We start from the raw sequence: 10,532 nt of genomic DNA on the forward strand, positions 1-10,532 counted from the left end.
CTGCCTGACTGCGACCTGTCACCTCACCTGCTCTTATCATCTATCTTCATCGGTCACAACAGGCGCGGTGGTGTGGGGCGGGCTGTGGCAGTCACCACTCACCAGTTGGCTGGCAGTTAGTGTGCACGGACACTGGAGCAAGACGGTGAGGGGGCGCTGCCTGTTGGGGACCTGTTGGAGACATTTACCTGCTTATTGGGGACCTGTGCTGCCTATTGGGGACCTATGCAGTGTGCATATCAATTGGTCATGATTGTGGGACGCAGGATTGTGCGTGGCAAAAAGTTTTATTTGGTGGACTGGAAGGGTCATGGTCTAGGCAGGCGCCCTGCTCAGACCAGCTCTCTGGGTCTGGATGTTGCTGCCACCTCTGGACCAGCAATAGTAGCACAACTTGCTTTGCAGGAGACCACTCCAGAGGCTAAGTCCTCTCGCGGCGCTACTGGGCATGCCCACGAGACGATCTCCCAGTGGAGATCGGGGGTCACGTGCTCAGGTCCTTGTCCTGATCTGATTGGCCCATCTCAGAGGTCTGGAAGGTCCCGGAAGCGCATGGCTATAAAAGGCCCGCATGGCACCTCGGCCATGCGCTAGTATAGACTATACTTGCTATGTGTGAATGGTGACGGATGTATGACTCTGGTGACTGACTCATTATAAAACCCCTTCCCTCTGATATTACGCATGTGGATAGGGAATTAGAGTTATAGTCAGCGCCACTCAGTGGCAAGCCATACGCCACAGTGCATACCGCACCGCTACACTAGCGTCCGATAGTGTGATGCCTCACGGCACTGTAGAACAGCGGCAGTAGTTATCGCCACGCTGCAGTTAGCACTTACTGGCGTCCGCGGTAGCGATGCCGCATGCACGGTAGGTCAAGACGGACACCGACCTCTGCCTTGGGCCGTGTCCTGTGACCATATACCATGTGTGCACGCCAGCTGAGACCGGTGAAGCTAACAGGCTCGGCGTTTATGCTTTATTTGTACTAAAATGCCTCTGTGAGTTTAACAGAGTCCGCTCTGCGCACCTCGTGTGACGTTTAACCCGAGCGCAGTATACCGCCATATAGCGAGTCTGCCATTACTCAGCAGCGGTTGTTACACCTACTGCACGGTGGACCCCGGGCGGCGAACGCACTTCCTATTAGTGCATTCCGCCGTCCCTAACACACACTGTACATGCCGTACGCAACCTTTTGCGCGGTACCACTAGCAGAACACTGTCGCGAACACGCCACCACTGAGATCAGCCGAATGATTCACTGACCGCCGCCATCTCTGTACAGGAGGAGCGCATGCGCAGTTTTAATGTGACCGCCACTATCTGTCTGCACAAAGATGGCGGCGGTCTGATTTACTGAACCTGCGTGAATTCCAAGCAGGCGCAGTGAATCATTTGGCTGATCCCAGCAGCAGACGTGTCTACAGGCAGAGGAAGCCGGTCACATTAAAGGGGTTTAAATTGTCTGTCTCTGACCGTGTACGGAGCATACCACATCTCCTGGGCAGGGGAGGAAGCAAAAGACAATACTGACATTACAGCAGGGGAGCACAGAGGATTCATCTTGTGAGGTAAAATATTTCACTGACTGTTTTTAAAAAATATTTTACCTCACAAAATGTAACCTCTGCGATCTCCTGCTGTAATGTCAGCAGATGGAGGAGAGAGAAAGAGCTCAGGGGGGAGACAGCATAAACTGGACAGCACATGAGGGGAGAACACAGCACAGGAAAGAGACAGCAGACAAGGGGGATAGCACATGGGGTAGACCGGTCAAAGAAGAGAGCACAGACGGGAGAAGTCAGCACATGGGGAAAGAGAGAGTGGATAGGTGGGTGAGCACATGGGGGGAGAGATTCTCAACGCTGCAAAGCCGGCCCCCATCGTGACATTACCGCCCTCTATTGCATCGGGCCTCCCTCTAGTGTGTGTGTATGTACTGTATATATATATATAACTTATTAGGACGAGTGATACTGCATGCAGTGTATATATACAAGACAGGGGATGTTGTACTGTGCAGTGTACTCCATAATATTTCCCCTCTGCTTGGTCTAAAAAAAGTAACCATTACTGACTACCACATTTTTTGATCTTGATTTCTTTTGGTGTTTCTTAACCCCTTTCTGACATCAGACGTACTATCCCGTCCACGGTACCCGGGCCCATATGACCGGGGACGGGATAGTACGTCTAAGCGATCGGCGCTCTCAGGAGGGGGGGCGCCGCTGATCGCGGCCGGGTGTCAGCTGATTATCACAGCTGACACCCGGCACTATGTGGCAGGGGTGGTCACGGACCGCCCCAAAACATTAACCCCTGGCACACTGCGATCGCAGTGCATCGGGGGATTAGGGAAGCATCGTCAGGGAGGGGGCTCCCTCCGTGCTTCCCTGAGACCCCCAAAGCAGCGCGATGTGCTGCGCTGCTCTTAGGGTCTCCTTCCCTGCAAGCCCCGGATCCAAGATGGCTGCGGGGGCCTGAAGGGAGGCGGCTTCATCAGTGCCTGCTGCGAGCAGGCATGGAGGAAGCCTGCTGCAGTGCCTGTGTCAGATCGCTGATTCTATCTATCCAATATCTATCTATAGATCTGTATATCTATCTGTCTGTGGGTGTTTTTAAAAATGGATCCGTCAAGAAACGGATGAAAAAATGCATGCAACACATCCGTTTTTTCGGCGGATCCGTTTTTAAAAACACCCACAGGCAGACAGATATACAGATCTATAGATAGATATGGGATAGATAGAATGCATAGATATATCTATAGTGTGGCTCATTCAAAATTTTTACCATAACCAGGTTCCTCGCATCATGTTCTCACATACTTTATGCATTTAATAGTCCTCTGTGTCTGTACTGTTACATATTTAGACTGCTAACTGGTTCATGCAGCAACAGGAACACCCGATTCTTACACAGATATATAGCCATATATATTTAAAAAAAAAAATGGTGTGGGCTCCCGCGCAATTTTCTGCGCCAGAGGGGGAAAGCCGACGGCCAATATTGGTAGCCAGGGGGGGCCAATATCCATGGCCCCTTCCCAGGCTATGAATATCAGCCCGCAGCTGTCTGCATAGCCTTTACTGGCTATTAAAATAGGGGTCCCCCCTCCGAAAAAAATGACGTGGAGGCCCCCCTATATTTTATAGCCAGAAAGGCTACGCAGATATATTCATAGCCTAGGAAGGGGCCATGGATATTGCTCCCCCCGGCTACAAATACCAGCCCGCTGCCACCCCAGAAATGGCGCGAAAAGAAAAGACCGCATTCATCACGCCAGAGGGTCTATATCACTATATTGTCTTGCCCTTTGGGTTACATGGGGCTCCGGCCACATTTCAGAGGCTGATGGACATAGCGTTAGAACCTCATCGGAAATACACATTGGCATATTTAGATGACATAGTCATCTTTAGTACTGACTGGGAGACCCACCTGTCCCAGGTACAAGCAGTGCTAGGGTCGCTCAGAAACGCAGGGTTAACAGCAAACCCAAAGAAGTGCATGCGATACGGCTCACGATAGCTCGGTACTTAGGTTACGAGTTCGGCCGCGGGGTTATCAAACCCCAAGTAAACAAGATCGAGGCAATCCAAAACTGGCCAAAGCCATTGAGCTCCAAACAGTTGAGGGCTTTTCTAGGCATCATTGGGTATTATCGTTGGTTTATACCCAACTTTGCAGGGAAATGCGCACCACTAACTAACCTGTTAAAAGGTAGGAAGTCAGTTATGGTTCGGAGGAATCCTCAAATAGAGGAAACATTTCAATCCCTGAATCCCATTTTGTGGACAGCCAGTCCTCATCAGCCCCAACTTCAAGGAAACTTTTATTGTGCAAACCTGTCACTATCCTTCTTTGGATTTGTGGCAGATCTGGTTTCTTTCAATTTAAAACTTCTTTTCTTTTTGGACCATCGGGAGTTAATGTCAGTTTTTCCCCGCTGGCAATCTGGTGTTACTGCAGTGCTGCTGGGTCAGCTGATATGAGTGATGACCACTCCCACCATCCTTTAAAAGGTCACTGTGACATCCGACTGGTGCAAGTCTGAGCTGCAATTGAGTCAGCACCCCGAGCAACCCCGAGACCCTTTACCCCTATACAGGGATCTGGAATTACAGCAGAGCCCAGGAGGTGGCTGTCTGTATAAGAGCAGCGGACCAGAGCAGGACGGTCGCTAGAAAGGGATAAATTAACGGGACTGGAGGCGTAGTCAGGAGTCCAAGTCTTATCCAGGCAGGCGGCAGAGGTACAAAATTGGCAGACAGTAGCAGAGTCAAAATCCAGGCCAAGGTCAGAGTCTTAAACCAGGAGGGCAACAGAGGTACAAAACCAGCAGGCAGTAGCAGAGTCAAATCCAGGCTAAGGTCAGAGTCAGCAACAGCAAATAACACACTAGCACACCGGGGAAACCAAGACTATATCTGGCGGCCTGCAAGACAGGCCCCAAGGCATTTGAAGGATCAGGGCTCACAGTCTGATGACCTCATTTGGACCGCCCCCAGAACCAGGCCAGACGGCGATGCACCAACTCCTTCAAGACTGACAGAGGAGCGGAGAGCGGAGCCTGCGCCCACCAAACCAGGGCTGTGGAGTCGGAGTCGGAGTCGTGGAGTCGGTGCTCATTTTGGTGGAGTCGGAGTCGGAGTTGGAGTCGGTATAAAATGGACCGACTCCGACTCCTAAAATATATAATAAATTGGGTACAGTAATTCAATGCAGGATGTGCTGAATATTTTTTCATAGGAATTTGGGAAAGTTATGAAATGTCCTATAAATGGCTGTTCTATTCCTGATCTAAGGCTACATTCACACACAGCGTTTTTCCTGCGTTTTTTGAGGATACGTTTTTCAGCTGCAAAAGCAGATCAGCTTTTTAAAAAAACCTCATCACCTGAAAGGTTTTTGAGCTCATAGATAATGTTTTCAATAGCAAAAGCAGATTAGAAATCTGCTCTATCTATCCATATCTGTCTATCCATATCGTATCTGTACCAAAAAGAATGAAAACCGGGTAGTACACCAATATATATTCTGTTCTATCTAAATATCTTGATTATTGGATCATAAAAATGATTAAATGTCTGAGGTTCACATTGTACTACAATAAATTTTTCACTTAAATATAAGCAATATGTGTGGGAGTCGGAGTCGTGGAGTCGGAGTTGGAGTCGGTGTAAGGGAAATTGAGGAGTCGGAGTCGCAGGTTTGGCTTACCGACTCCACAGCCCTGCACCAAACACCTGCGCAGAAGCCCCTTCTCCGTCACTACCATCACCCACGGGCGAACCACGGCGCCTCCCAGTGGCCAATGCAGGAGCAGCCGTCCCCGAGTCTGACGGTGACGTGACAGTCCGGCGCCTCCCAGTGGCCGAGGCAGGAACAGCAGTTCCCGAGTCTGACGGCGACGTGACAGTCACTTGATGCATCAGCTGACTATTGGTGATACAGTTTCTCTGTTGAGACCAGCCTAGCAGTAGCAGCTCTCTGGTGTCTGCTGTTTCTGAAGTTTGGAGTTCGGCTTCTTTATCAACTGCGGTGTGGAGTTTGGCAATGGTGTCTGGAAGCTAATTGTTGTTCTTCTACTTGTCCCTTTGTTGTTTGTACATTAGTTTATTTTATTCCCTTTCGTTCTTTTTCCGGTGGTTTCCACTACTGCTCACCTCCTGGGGTGGGAGTTGGGGGTTTAGCTCAGGGCTAAACAGGAGAAAGGGACAGGTCGGTGACTTGGGCCTCCCTACCATCAAGGGTACCCCCAATTGAGGAAATACAAGGCTCCCCCTAGTCTGAGGGGCAGTTCAGGGGCCCAGGTTCCTCGTCCCCTGTATTCCCACTACTGCACCGTGACAAAACTGATGCCTCAGAGGTAGGCCTAAGAGTGGTATTGTCACAAGAGGTGAATGGAGATGAGCATCCTGTCACCTATCTGAGCAAGGAACTGAGCCTGCTAACATAGAAAAAATTCAAAAAAAAATTCAAAAAAACTCACAACAAGATATGGCCTTACCAGAACCCTGTCTGATGACAAATGCACATATAGCAGGATGCAGCTGGCCTCCACTAATAGAGGCAAGGGGCAGCTCAGGTGGAAACTACTGATAAAAACAACCACCCCACACCTACCAGACCATGGAGGGGTTGGCTGCCTAGTAGGAAAAATGCACATAGATAAGGCTTGCAAGGAACTGAGCCTGGAAGAAAAAATTATAGCGTAGTGGAGGAGTGCTTGGCAATTAAATGGGCCTTGTAGTCCCTACGCTATTATTTGCTCGGGTGTCAGTTTCGTTTGGTAACGGACCATTTCCCCCTCGTATGGATGAGGTAACGAAAAGGAAAGGAATGCTCGGGTCACCAGATGGTTTCTGTCACTGCAAAATTTCAGCTTTTCAGTGGAACATCGGATGGGAAAGTCACAGGGAAATGCAGATGACCCATCAAGGGCCCCCAGTATGGTGACAGATGTTCAACCCCACAAGTTTGAACAGGGGGGTTACGTGAGGCAGCGACTGGTGTGATCTGCGAGGGTCGCTATGTGTCCCCCAGGATGTGCACAGAAGTATATTAGATCCGCTGGACTGCCTTGTGGTCACAGCAGGTTGCCTGCGAGTCACAAGGCAAAGTGCAAGTAAGTGTGAACTTGGTCGAGCTTTTCGACCAAGGAATTGTTCAGGAAAACCGGGTATGGGCTTTCATTTTTTTTAAACAAACTGCAGGAAAGTAGTGGGGCAGGTCCGTTTTCTCCAGCCCAGATCTTAGAAGAGGCCCATGGCCACAGGATCAAGGAAAGGAACTCAGCCTTAGTGCTTTATTGCAAGAGAGGGAGTAAAACTCCTACAGCAGTACGTCTGTTTGCTATGTGACAACTCATAGCAACCAACAAGAATATTTTTTCGACACCAGAGCAAATTAGCGTTAAAGTGATTATCTGGTGAAGGCATACTGCTGAATTATCCGTAGAAGAGATCATCAATATGAGATCAGGGGTAACTCCGCACCCGTCGGGCACTCCCACTGATCTGCTGTTAGGTGCTCCAGTGGCTGCTGAACTGAGCTGCAAAATACCGTAAATAAAATAATAATGCTCCACTGTGTGTGTAGTGACACAAGTAAATACTGCCGCAGAAAGGCTTGCGCATTCAAAAGAATACAGACTGGGACTGAAATTCAGCCCTGGCATTTGAAATGATACAGGCCCATGCTGTTCCCCACTGCCAAGTCCCAGATGGGATATATTACTAATATTACCATGGATGAAGGAAAGCAAGATTTACTACTAGTGTTGAGCATTCCAATACCGCAAAAATCGGGTATCGGCCGATATTCGCTGTATCGGAATTGCGATACCGAGTACCGATATTTTTACAATATCAAATACCAGAATCAGAAGTTCCCATAATGCAATGAGCCAGTTGTGTTAGCCATGTTAACTAATGTCATGGCTGTGATTGGCTGCTGAAATGATGTCATCATGATGTGCGGTCTGTGCGGGCCTGCCAGGGGTCTGTGCGGGCTGCCGGTGGTCTGTGCGGGCTGCCGGGGGTCTGTGCGGGCTGCCGGGGGTTGTGTGTGTATGTGCAGGCATCGTCCGATGGGACTACAAGTCCCATCGGGCGATGCCTGCTACAATGACAGTGATTGACACATTCGCCAATGATGGGACAGTAGTAGTCCCATCATCCGGCTAATGTGTTGAATGTAATAAAAAAAACATACATACTACATACATACTACATATATACAACATACATACATACTACATACTTCATATATACTACATTCATACAGCATACATACATACTACATTCATACAACATACATACATACTACATATACTACATTCACACTACATATATACTACATTCATGCAACATACATACATACATGCTACATATATACTACATACATACTACATACATACAACATACATACATGCAACATACATACTACATACAATACATTCATACAATACATACATATAGACATACAGTACATATAACATGAAGTACATACTCACCATCACTTGTCACTTTGATCCCCGAAGCCAGTGTCATCTCACTGTAAAAAATATTAAAATAACAAACAACCGATATACTCCCTGATCTGCAGAAATCCACGAGTGTCCCACGACGATCTCCTGCACTGCATCACTGAGAGGTTACTATAGTTCACTGGTCTCACTTTATGGCAAAAGCTGCGTGGGAACTTTCTCACACAGCAATGCCAAAAGTGAGACTAGGGACTATTTTTTTTACACTGGCGGAGGAATACAGTGTGGAAGGATACCTACCTCCCGTCATTGTATGTCGTATGTATGTGTTGTATGAATGTAGTATATATGTAGTATGTATGTATGAATGTTATATACTGTATATATGTAGTATGTATGTATGTTGTATGAATGTAGTATATATGTAGTATGTATGTAGTATGTATGTATCTTGTATGAATGTTGTATGTATGTAGTATGTATGTATGTTGTATGAATGTTGTATGTATGTAGTATGTATGTATGTATGTTGTATGAATGTAGTATATATGAAGTATGTATGTAGTATGTATGTATGTTGTATGAATGTTGTATATATGTAGTATGTATGTATGTTGTATGAATGTAGTATATATGAAGTATGTATGTAGTATGTATGTATCTTGTATGAATGTTGTATGTATGTAGTATGTATGTATGTTGTATGAATGTTGTATGTATGTAGTATGTATGTATGTATGTTGTATGAATGTAGTATATATGAAGTATGTATGTAGTATGTATGTATGTTGTATGAATGTTGTATATATGTAGTATGTATGTATGTTGTATGAATGTAGTATATATGAAGTATGTATGTAGTATGTATGTATCTTGTATGAATGTTGTATGTATGTAGTATGTATGTATCTTGTATGAATGCTGTATGTATGTAGTATGTATGTATGTATGTTGTATGAATGTAGTATATATGAAGTATGTATGTAGTATGTATGTATGTTGTATGAATGTTGTATATATGTAGTATGTATGTATGTTGTATGAATGTAGTATATATGAAGTATGTATGTAGTATGTATGTATCTTGTATGAATGTTGTATGTATGTAGTATGTATGTATGTTGTATGAATGTTGTATGTATGTAGTATGTATGTATGTATGTTGTATGAATGTAGTATATATGAAGTATGTATGTAGTATGTATGTATGTTGTATGAATGTTGTATATATGTAGTATGTATGTATGTTGTATGAATGTAGTATATATGAAGTATGTATGTAGTATGTATGTATCTTGTATGAATGTTGTATGTATGTAGTATGTATGTATCTTGTATGAATGCTGTATGTATGTAGTATGTATGTATGTATGTTGTATGAATGTAGTATATATGAAGTATGTATGTAGTATGTATGTATGTTGTATGAATGTTGTATATATGAAGTATGTATGTAGTATGTATGTTTCTTTTTTTACATTCAACACATTAGCCGGATGATGGGACTACTACTGTCCCATCATTGGCTAATGTGTCAATCACTGTCATTGTAGCAGGCATCGCCCGATGGGACTTGTAGTCCCATCGGACGATGCCTGCACGCACACACAACCCCCAGCAGGCCCGCACAGACCCCCGGCAGCCCCGCACATACCCCCGGCAGCCCCGCACAGACCCCCGGCATCCCGCACAGGCCCCCGGCAGCCCCGCAGACCCCCGGCAGGCCCGCACAGACCCCGCCCGCACACACAGACACGCACAGTGTTCGCCCACGCACCGCCCACACTCTTCCCCCCTCCCGAACTTGATGTGCAAGGAAAGAAAGGGGTTTTTTTAATTCCGATGTTTCTGTCCCATAGACTTCCATTGGTTTCCGGTATCGGAATCGGCGATACCCGATACTTTTTGGGTTTGGTCCGATCCAATCCGATCCGATATTTCACAATATCGGATGGTATCGCTCAACACTATTTACTACATGATCAATATTTCTAATGAGTCCCATGGCCTTCTGGGGTAAGTGATGGAGTCGGCGACTTTGTGCTCCGTCACAACTCTTAACAATATGAGTGCTTTGTGAACACTGATTCCTTTAACAACGTAGCAGACAAGGCAGCCCACGACCAGACAGGCCCTTCTGGCATTTGCCAGATGGCCAGTCCGGCCCTGATAGTACCCAGCAGCTGCCGTAAATTGAATCGAGCTGCGCTCTGCATCTTAGATCAGAGTGTTTCCATTGATAACAGCCGATAGATGTAAGTTCTGGGGGCAGACCTCCAATGATCTAAGATTGATGACCTATCTTGTGAATATGTTGTCAATATGCGGTGACCAGATAAACCCTGTAATATAGTATAAAAAAAAAAAAAATACTCAGGTGGTCTTGCCACCTTATACAGGATTAGATATTGCCCATAGCAAGCTGTATGAGAACAGCATAAATGCGCAAAAAAAACAGTATTTAAGTAAATAGCCAGTTACAATGGATTAAGCCACTTTTTCCATAAGTTGATTGTCACCTCAAGTGAACCTG

The sequence above is a fragment of the Dendrobates tinctorius genome, unplaced genomic scaffold, assembly GCF_039654945.1.
Source record: "Dendrobates tinctorius isolate UK_male_01 unplaced genomic scaffold, ASM3965494v1 ptg000237l, whole genome shotgun sequence".
NCBI lineage: Eukaryota > Metazoa > Chordata > Amphibia > Anura > Dendrobatidae > Dendrobates > Dendrobates tinctorius.